Raw genomic sequence first — 11172 nt, 5'->3', positions numbered from 1 at the left:
GGCCTCATCTACGTTCAGAACTGAATGGACAGGAGCCCCTCCCCCATTTCCTAATGACCCCCAGGGCCCCCTGGTCAGCTGGCCAGCGGAGCTCAGGGCAGCAGTGTCCGTGGGGCAGGGCCGGGTGGACACAGGTTTGCTTCCTCCAAGGCTGCACTTTGACCTGTAGCGTTCAGCTCTCAGGAAGGAGAACCAGGCCTGCTTGTAGCGTTCAGCTCTCGGGAAGGAGAACCAGGCCTGCGCTAACCTTGGTGTTAACCCTGGGAAACCCCCCGGCACGGCCTTGAGTGGTAGGGGGACAGCGCGCAGGGTGGAGGGGTCAGGCAGCTAGAGACAGCTACCCCTCCTTGTGAAAGCTTGATCCAGTTCATCTCCTCTCTGGCCTCAGCTTTCCCCATTTTTAACATTGAGGGGCTGTTCTAGCTCGTCTTGCTGTGGACTGAGGCAGGCTGACCCCATTCCCCAAAGCCAAACAGCTCCAAGTCTACGTCAGGAGCGCAGGGAACCCTGGAAGGGAGCTTCCACGGGCACAAGGGGTGTCCCCACAGTGAGGCTGTCATGTGTAGGAGTCCAGGGCTTGCAGGAGGACCAGCGTGGACAGGACCTGTCCTCCGCAGGGGAGATACGCCCGTCCAGAGCGGCCTCCTCACCTCACTCCCTGAGGCCCCAAGGGAACAGGCGGAAAAGGGGAATTTATTACACCCCTGTTACATTCGCTCTACCCCCAGCTGCCCACGGTGGGGCCAGGAAGGGGGCAGGAGGGAGGTGCTCTCCAGCCAACACCAGAGGATCGCTGGGCCAGATAAGCCCGAGACCTCTGTGTGGTTATCAGACCCCGGGCAAAACCAACAGAGGAAAATGCCACAGCAGGGCTGGGCAAGCAGACCGCCCCACCCCAGCCCTCCCCTCTGTGCAAACCTCCTGGTCCAGGCAGGGGAGCCAGCCCTGACTTCCCCGGCTTATCTCCACGATGAATGGCCTCCTCCTCCTTGAACCAACGGAGGGAATTCTGCCAGCTGCCGGCTGCGTGACTTATCAGCCCCGTAAGTGGGGGAAAGCGTGAGCGGCCTTTGGAGAGAAACCAGAAGAAGGAGCTCTCAAAAGAGGCTGCCTGCGGACAAACTCATGAGGCCCAAGGCATCCGTCCACTTTGAGCTGGTAAATAGACTCTGCCCTTCCCAGAGAAGGTGCCCAAAGTGGGGGGCAGGGGCTTCCCTCCACCATCCTGCTCTGAGACACAACCGACCTTCTTGTCCTGAAAAGATCTCAAGAGGGTTGCTCCTTACTCCCCAGGCTGTGAGCACCTCTTCCCTGACAGATGCACAGAGAAAAACAAGACACACACACACGCACGCACACACACACACACACACCCCATCCAGGACAGACAGGGAAATGACAAGTGTGTAGAGTGCTGCACGTGTCACATTGCTTAGTCTAGTGTTGCTTTAAGAGGGTTTGGGAAACACTCATCCTTTCGAAATGCTTCTCAAAAGAGGATTCCCCGGTCAACACATTTGGAGAGCGAGGGACAGACGGGAGGCTCTCTCCCAGCTCCCCCGAGCTGCTCATTAGCAAATGAAAGACATGTCCTCTGGGAATGTCACCTTTTCAGCCTTTTTCGCTTTGCCTCAACCTCGCTCTTTTGTCCCCAGAGCCTGGAAAAACCCACCCTCTTCCTGCAAGAGCCCTGCTCCACGTTTTCCATTTGTCCAAACCTTTTTAGGGCGCAGAGAAGGTGACCCCGAGGTCTGTCCCCACAGTGGAGAAGGAGCTAAACAGAGAGCCCCTCAAGTCTGAGGGCTGTTTCAAGTCTCCTCAAACCTTCCCACGTCAGGATTGCCTGTCGATGTCGGAGCTATCACGGCTCTCTGTAGCATACGATGATTGAGAAAAGGCATCAAGACCCGGAGTGACACCTGGTCTAGCTGCTCTCAGAGGGGTGTGCATTTTACGGGACCCCCTCCAGGAGCACAGACAGGGGACAACGGCGTACGTGGGTACCAAGTCTCCCGTCACTGGGGGAACCAAGTGTACAGAAGCACTTGCTGGCAGCAGGTGTTGGCTCTGGGTCCACCTTCAACTTGGGTGTCTGTGACCCAAGCTGCAGAATACCCCCTGACAACACAGGCATTCGATCCTCTTAAGAATGAAGAAACCAGGGTTTGGGGAGGTACAGGGTCCCGTGGAAATCGATCAGAAAGTCCAGGATGAGGGTCCCGTCTCCCGAGTCCAGCTCAAGTGAAACTTCTTGCACATGGTGACCTCCCTGTGGGAGAGGTCGGGTCTTTCAATGAAATATCGGAACGGGATGGGGGGTTGGCCACGAAGGGGCTGTGCGGAGAATAGCATGAGACATTAGGGAGAGGTGCAGTCTGCGGCAACCAGGAGGACCCCCTGCCCTTTTTATCTTAAAAAGAGAACTTGGGCCTGACCTGTGGTGGCGCAGTGGATAAAGCGTCAACCTGGGAACACTGAGGTCACCGGTCCAAAACCCTGCACTTGTCTGGTCAAGGCATATATGGGAATTGATGCTTCCTGCTCCTCCCCCCTTTCTCTCTCTCTCTCTCTCTCTCTCTCTCTCCTCTCTAAAATGAATAAATAAAAAATAAAAATAAAAAGAGAACTCGGGTCTGGCGGAAACTTGCCCAGTGTTGTCACAGCGGTCTGGGCTGTTTTTATTCCAAAAGAAAAGAAACCTGGATTTTTATATAAAAATTTCCCACTTTTAAAACCTGAGAGGGCCAGCCCTGACCGCTGCCCGTTTGCAGCCTCTGGTCTCGATGTTTGCAGAGGGGAAGGAGTCTCGGGCAGGGCTACACAGTTGTGCCCGGAGGTGCCAGGGGCGGTGGCTTCTCTTCAGCCTGTGTCAGCACTCCCAGGACCTCTCCGCTCGGCCCGGCCCTGGCAGGAGCGCCTGTATCCCCTATTTCCCTGTGTCTGCCCCCATTCGTTCACCTCCGCCTGGTCAGCCTGTGTCCCCGGGCCCGGCCCGTCACAAACTTGACCAGAGGGGTCAAGAGAGAAGATGTGTGCTCTTCTTTGGCCGTGCCCAGCTCCAGCGACCCCTCTTCCCCCCGCCCCCCAGGAAAGAGCCAGGGCATGTGCCAGTCACCCATTCCGGGCACGTTGCCCTGAGCCGGCTGCAGCGGGCTACTAGGTACAGGCACACCCCCACCCCAGTCTCAGAGGCAACCCACAGGGGGAAGAGGGAGGGAGGGGAGCTGCCCCCTGGGGTCTGCGGCCGCCTCAGGCGCCTCCCTGTCCGCGGGCGGGGCGGGGTCACCGGCCCACCAGAGGCCAGCAGCCCCTTATCTCCGGCCCAGAGGAAGCGGAGGAGCCTGGGCAGGGGGTCGGGGGCCGGGACGCGGGCCCAGGTCTGCAGCGGGAGACGGAGACGCGCTCCCCGTGAACGACCCATCTGAGACACGTTCCAGCTGCAGCGGCAGCGGCGCTGGCGGCACCGACATTCCTTGCGCATGAGGAATGGGCGGGCGGGCGGCTCGGAGGCAGGCGCAGCCTGGGACGGACAGCGAGAGTCGGGCAGGAGCCAGGCGGCCCTGCTGGGGTCAGCCTGGAAGGGCGTCCACCAGCCTGCCCGTCCCGCCCTCCGGACCACCAGGGGTCATTGGCTGGGCGCCTCCCCCAGTGAGCCCTGGGAAGTGTGGGACCCAGGAACCGGGTCTCATCCAAACGGGGGTGGGGGTGGGGGGTGGGCAGTCACTGGGGCACCGCTGACCTGTGAGACCGCCCTCCAGCTCTGGTGGCCGGGACGGCCGCATCAGGGAGACGTTCGCTTCCCTAGTCTGGGGGTGGGGACTTTTCAAACAGTGCCCCCACCCCGCCCCCAGCCGCCAGGGTTCCTGGAAGGGGGAGTCGTTTTCTCATTTCCTGACAACCCCCCCCCACGCACTGCAGATCAGGGAAGTGACCCTCAGAAAATGCCCCACTTGGCAAAGGAGACAACAGCCCGTCGTGACAGAGCCCACAGTGACAGTCCGTCGTGACAGAGCCAGCCGGGACTCCGCGTGACAGGAAGGACCGGCCAGCCCCCAGGCCCCAGAACTGTCCCAGGAGTTTGTCTACTGACCAAGCTCTCAGAAGGAGGCGGCTGGGACCCTTGTCCTGAGATGCAAGGGCTCCCCCTCCCCAGACATGGGACCCAAGGCACAGGACCCGAAGAGGATGGATGGCTTGAGCCTGTCCCCCTCCAAGGTGGCACCCCAATTTCAGCTCAAAACTGTCCTGCTGTGGCCCCTGCACATGACCACGGGCAGATAAGTGTCCTGAGAGGTCAGCGTGCAGTGGCTACTGGCCAGGCCCGGCAGCCTTGCCCAGAGCACAGGAGCCTCCCTGTGGGGGGAGGGGACAGCTCTCTGCTGTCAGTGAAGTGCCTGGAGCCTGCCTGACTCCCCCCAGTCTGTCCACCAAGCCCCTGCTCTGCAGGAGACACGGAGGGGCTACACGGGGCCCCTCCACACCGAGATGCCCCCGAGCCTGGCCCCACCTCCTGGCCACGGGGCAACGCGGGGCTTCCAGTGACCAGGAAGGAGTTTTTCACAAACACCAGACCTACCCAGGAAGCATTAAAGACCCTTCGAGGCCAAAGAGCATCAAGCCGTCCCAGGTGACCCACCCATAGGTCCGTGGTCCAGCCATCTAGGAATAAGGGCCCCAGACAAGTCGCCTTCCCCTGCTTTGGGCTCGGCTGTGGCTCCATAGAAATGAACAGCTGACGAGGACGGAGGCCTTGGGACTTGGGCCAGCGGGCGGCCAGAGAGGAAAGAACCCCTCACCCGAGAGGCATCTACGTGTGTGCTCATGGGTATGTGCAAATGTGTGAACACACACACATGTGTGCAGGCATGCCGGCGTGAGCACACACACACACGTGTGCAGGCATGCCGGCGTGAGCGCACACACACACACACGTGTGCAGGCATGGCAGCATGAGCACACACACACATGTGTGCAGGCATGGCAGCATGAGCACACACACACATGTGTGCAGGCATGGCAGCGTGAGCACGCACACACACACGTGTGCAGGCATGGCAGCATGAGCACACACACACACGTGTGCAGGCATGGCAGCATGAGCACACACACACACGTGTGCAGTCATGGCAGCGTGAGCACACACACATGTGTGCAGGCATGGCAGCGTGAGCACACACACACACACGTGTGCAGGCATGCCGGCGTGAGCACACACACACACACGTGTGCAGGCATGGCAGCGTGAGCACACACACACATGTGTGCAGGCATGGCAGCGTGAGCACACACACACACACGTGTGCAGGCATGCTGGCATGAGCACATACACACACGTGTGCAGGCATGGCAGCGTGAGCACACACACACACGTGTGCAGGCATGCCGGCGTGAGCACGCGCGCACACACACACACGTGTGCAGGCATGGCAGCATGAGCACACACATACACACACGTGTGCAGGCATGCTGGTGTGAGCGCGTGCGCACACACACACACACACGTGTGCAGGCATGCCGGCGTGAGCATGGCCCCCTGCACCTGTGACCTCAGAGCCCAGGATTGGGTTGAGCATAACCCAGATCTGCTCCCCTCTCTGCTCAGGCGGATGGGGGTGTCCGTGAGTCCACAGACTCGGGGGGCGGCTGGATGTGTCCTGACCCCCGGGCACCTCTCACTCGCTGCCCCACAGGGGCCTCCTCTGACCACTGGGGCGCCGTCCACCGAACGGCACAGAACGCACCCGACTTCCAATGCTTTTCACCCACGCACAGAGCATGTGTTCGTTGTGAAAAAAAGGCCAGCAAAAAAAAAATGTAAAAGATGAAAATAAAAGACATGTGTGGCTCCAACTCCTCCTTGTCCCTTTTCTATCCAGACTTTCAGAACCTTCTCCACGTCCCTGGATTGTCATCGAGTCCCCTCCCGCCAGCAGGAGTGGGGCTGCCCTGGTCGGAACAGCCCCCTGGAGTTGGAACACTGAGCAGACGCAGTGGAGTGAGATAAACGTCTGCTCTTGGCTGGGAAACCCCACCAGCCTGCCCACGGAAGGGGGTGGAGGCGGGGAGGTGGGGGTGGGGACGGAGGCTGGCTCCTGGGCCGTCCCCACCTCGGACCCTGGTGGGAAGAGCCAGGACGCAGGCCCCGGGCTCGCTGATCCCCCACCCCCAGGAGACGACCCAGGGCCCAGGACCGGTCCGGATCCGTGATGAGGTGACCGAGTGCCCAGTCAGGAGCCTCCCTGGGGGGACGGAGGGAGAAAAATGAGAAAGGGCCTTTTTAAAGACGAGAGAGCACTGACTGGAGACAGAGGGATGAGAAGAGGGTGCCCACCCCGCGCCCCTGACAGCAGGGCCCACCGCGGCCTGGGCTGCGTCCACACAGGAGTCCAGCCACCACCGCCCCCCCCGTGCCTCCAAACCGCACCCGTCCTGCAATCCTGTGAAGGTAGCCCGGGTGCTGGTCACCCAGCCCAGCCCTGGCCAGCTGACCCCTCCAGCCCCCAGCACCTGGAGAACTAGGTCCCAGGCCACCGATAGCTGGTTATGGGGCCATGATTCATCACCCAGCCCTGTCTGCACCCCCAGGTGGGTGTTGTCGGGGAGCTCCGGGGAGTGGGGCCAAGGGGACTGCAGGGGTGGGGGCCCAGGGACTCACCGAGAGCCCCCGGGCCTTTTGGCTCAAGGTCCGAACAACCCCAGCCCTGCTCCTACCTGGGAGGTGTCGAGTTCTGGAAGCTTCCTTCGATGGGCAACTGCAAGCTGCAAATTAGCAAAATAGACCCCGTGGGCCCAACGGTGGTCTCCCACCGACCCGCCTGGCAGTGTGGTCCAAGTCCAGCACTCCGACAGGACTCCGCAGGGCACCAGGAGCTGGGAACCCCCTTATGGGGCACAGTCTAGTCAGTGGTGCTGGTCTCGCCCCTGGAGGCCGGGCAGGGGGTAACTTACGGGGTCTGACCCAACTGGCACCATCGTCACTGCCCCAGGGCAGCACAAGACAGCAGGGCCCCTCCTGGCCCCCCCCTGGGCCTCCCCCCAGGCCTTGGGCAGACTGGGCTCTCCAATTTGGGGAGCAGGCCCTGTCCCCAAGATCACAGCCCATGCACTGACTCTGACACTTGGCCCTGAGAACCCTGACCCCCCCCGCTGGGCCTCACTGACCCCCTGCACACGGACTGAGGAGTGTGGTCCCCAGAGGTGAGGGCCGGGGGGACACCATGAGGCCCAGTCCTGGCTCCAGTGTGGCTCCAGGGAGGTCAGTCAGTCCCTGTTCGGAGACGGGGGTCCAAGCAGTGTCTCCCCCAAAGCAAGTGCAGCTGAGCCCCAAGCGGCCTGTTGGGAAACCAGCAAACGGCTCAGCGACCAAGGACGCACCGCTGTGGCTCCCGCGGACCACACGGGACCTCGTGGGTAGGCGAGCTCGCGGGCTGCCGGTGTCCCGTACAGCCCAGAACTGGAGTGTGCTGGCTTCGCGGCCACCCCAGCCGGCCAGGACGGTCCACATCACTCGCGTGGGCCACGCTGCGCGCCCCCTCGCTGGGACGGCCTGCCGTGGTCCCCCAGCGCCCACTGCAGGGAGGACGGGCACACGAGGGCACTCACAAGACACGGTGCAGGTTATTGCTTTACAAACAGGGTTCCCGAGACACCCCTCCCCCAACTGCTCGCTTCCAAGTGTGTGCCTGACAGGTAGGAGCAAACCAGGATCCTGGCCCTCAGCTGCTTGGGGCAGAAGCCCTGGTCCAGGGGCCAGAGTGGAGTGGCCGGTGTGTGGAGAGGCCCTCTGGCCGGAGGCCACCGGGAGCACCCCTTTAAGTAAGTCAAACGTTGTCTGTCACTCTGCAGGGTGACATGCGGTTTTCATTTTTATCTTCTCTGGAAAAACCAGGGACCTGCAGTTACGGGGCCCCGGGAACCAGGCGGTGTTGTTCAAGGTCAGGCTGGCGGCGGATCTGACAGGGCCGGGGTCATCACCGAAGCCAGCCGGCATGGCATCAGCGGTGGGAGGTTTTACTACCGGACGGCCCAGGCCGGTTCCCAGGCACCCGGAGCGCTGTTGGGGATGTTTGTTAGAGCACACAGACTGGAGGGGCTGCTGGCCCAGCCCCTCGGTCATTCCCCTGTCCACCCTCCCCGGGAGCTCAGGCCCAGGGGGAGCCAGAGACAGTCCCCCCCCCAAACATCACACCCTCCTCCCCTGTGACGGGCCTGGCCCTGGTGGGCGTCCCCTGGCTGCCTGGCTCCTGTCTCGCCCCCCCCACATCCTCCCTGTGGGCACCCCTCTCAGGGGAGCTCCTTGGCCTGGAAGCCCCTCATAAATATTCCATCGTGGGACAGGACGTGGCCCACACACTCCTGCCTGTGGGGAGATGAACCCGTGTGATGACATCTCCCCCCTCCCCCACCCCCAAAACAAACTCGCCTGGGGCCCCACCCCAGAGGAGCCCTCTCCGAGTGGGCCGTCTGTCTGTCTGATGACCTGGCCTACCAGGGCTGCCGGCTGCGGGGCTGTCGTGAGCGTCAGCGAGGGGCTTTGAAAGCGGATTGGGTTACAGACATGACAGGGCGCCCGGGAACCCGGCGGCCAGCAGCTCGAGGCCCCAGCTTGGGTCATCCGCAGTGCAGGCCGCTCAGAAGGCCGGACGCCTCCCGGTGCACGAATCCTCCCGCTTTGCAGATCAACAGAGGGACAGAGAGAGAGAAGTCACTCACCAGAGACCTCGCAGCCTTGAGAGACGGCGGGCGGGGTGGGGCGGGGCGGGGCCCCGAAGAGGGAGGTCTGACTGCTTTGAGTTCAGAGTCTGACCTGCCACCCCCAAAGCTCTCACTGGGGGCTCAGGCTCCGCCCAGGACAGGGAGGGGGGGAGGAGGCAGAACGGGACACATGCGGCCATCTGACCACAAAACAGGACACACTGGGGAAGGGACAGAGCAACTTACCAAGGAAAGCCACAGACAGAAGGGGCCTCGCAAGCTGGGCCTTGAGGGATGTGTAGGAGTTCAGCTAGTAGAGATGAGGGTAAAGGAAGGGCTCTCCAAGTTAGGGAGCAGCAGGGGGCAAAGGTCGAGGGGAGAGGCAGGCTTACAGCTGGGTGGCTAACCAGGGAGAGTGGGGTCCAAGTGGGCTGGGGCTCCTGGCTCCCTCCTGGGGGGCCCAAGGGGGCCTGGCAGCAACTACAGAAGGGTGACAGGGTCCTTTAGGGCAGTGATTTTCAACCTTTGTTTCTCACGCACTCATAAACTAATTACTAAAGAAAAGGGGGCCCTGACCTCTTCTTCTTTAGTAACTAATTCATTTGTGCCACGAGATGAAAATGGTTGTATTTAGTCAGGGGCACTGACCTTAATAATTAGTGTGTGTTTGTGACATGGAAAAAAGGTTGAAGATCACTGCTTTAGGGTCACAAGGTGACCTGTGGAGGGCAAGGTGGGGGTGGAGCGGGAGAACCTTGGCTTTGGACTTGTGGCTATGATGCCTCTCTCTCTGGTTCCGGGAGAAGGGAACCCGTGAAGTGGTCCAGATGCTGTCACAGATAACCCCCACCCCCACCCCCTCACTGTGCCTGCAGGCTGGCTGGCGAGGGTCTGCAGGGGGTCCAGCCTAAGGGGGCGGGGAAATGCCTCTTGTAGCCTCTGCTTCTGCTGCCCCAAGGTAGTGAACCCTACCTTCAGGGCCCGTGCACAGGAGAGGTAGGTGGTGTTACTTATTACTCAAGAGAATCTCCTTCCCCGAGACAGTTCCTGCCTCTCCACCTCCAGCTCCCCTGCTCTCTTCCGGAAACAGTCTCAGCCTTTTCATTGTAAAAATAAAACAACTGTCCAATTTAGAGGTTTGTGCATGCAGAGACAGCGACCGGGACTTGCCTCTCGGGGTCTCGTTTTGCCGTCTTGGGTTTGTTTTGATTACTTTGTTTCGTGACTGGCTGTGTGACCTTGGGCAGCTTAGCTAACCTCTCTGTGCTTTGTTTCCCCAACTGTAATAGCAATAATGACACCACCACTTACCTCTTAAGATTGACGGGAGAACTAAATGGGCAGTTCCCATCGTACGCTGGTGTTTGCTCTTCAAGGACCTGCTGGATTTTATTCTGAGTGAGAAGTACAAGCTCCTCCCCCCACACACCTCCCCCACCCCACCCCCACAGCCTTCCAGGGTCCTCGATTTGCCGTGAGGATCTTTCCTTTTTCTCTGGGGAGGAGGAGGTGTCTAGCCCCGAGCAAGTCGAGCCTCCCCTTTTTAATGTCTCCTCACCCCGGGCACTAGGTGGGCAGCTTCCTGTTGCATTTAATCTTTCTGGGTCACCTGGGCTCTGAGGGCCACTGGGCACAGCAGTGCAACACAGTTCACCGTCCTGCGGTCTTAGCACAGCAGGTGGAGTGGAGGGGACCCCACCAGAGCCAACCGACCGGGGCCCCTGGCACAGCAAGCTTCCAGGACCTTGAGCAACACCAGGACCCCTCTCTGCCTGCCCTTGTGGGGTGCTCTGGGAGAAGAGAGACAGCCAGAGCTCCCCTGGGGAAGCCCAGCCGGAGTGCGGCTAGAAGGGCCTGATCCTGATTCTGAGAACAGCCAGTGGGGAGAGCCAGAACCACAGGAGTCCCCTCAGCGAGGTGGAGGAGGGCCTGAGAGCGGAGAGGACCGGGTCACTTGGCAAAGGGGCGGGAGGTGCGCTGGAAGCACCCCACCCGGTTGTTCCCCTTCCCAATGGCGCACACCAAGGCTTGTGAAGAGTCTGGAGCCCCCCACCCCATGGAACATTCTGTGGGGTCCCTGGCCCAAGGTGTGAGTGCAGACCCTGCTTGCCACCTTCGGGGACACTCCACCCTGGATGCCTCGATGTGCCCCGGAATCTGTCCCATGTCCTCGAGAAGGGAACCATCCCCCGCCCCTCGGAGTCTAGCGCACTGTGGAGGTGGCCCTGGACCCCGCGTCCTCTGCACCCAGGACAGTGAGCCCAGGGCACATCTCCGCAAAGGGAAAACATTCGAAGCCCCCAACACCACGGACAAGGGTGGCCCGGTGGACCCTGCTCCCTCCCAGCCAGTGCTGTGGGGACTGCGGCGCCCCCTCCCCTCCGAGAGCCTACAGGGGTTGGGGGGTGGAGGAGCTTGGCACATCCATCAGCGTTGCTGAGTAGAAGGCCATTTGGCCACAACGCTGCCACCGCCTCG

The sequence above is a fragment of the Saccopteryx bilineata genome, chromosome 6 (genome assembly GCF_036850765.1).
Source record: "Saccopteryx bilineata isolate mSacBil1 chromosome 6, mSacBil1_pri_phased_curated, whole genome shotgun sequence".
Taxonomy (NCBI): Eukaryota; Metazoa; Chordata; class Mammalia; order Chiroptera; family Emballonuridae; genus Saccopteryx; species Saccopteryx bilineata.
This window is presented reverse-complemented; position numbering follows the sequence as displayed.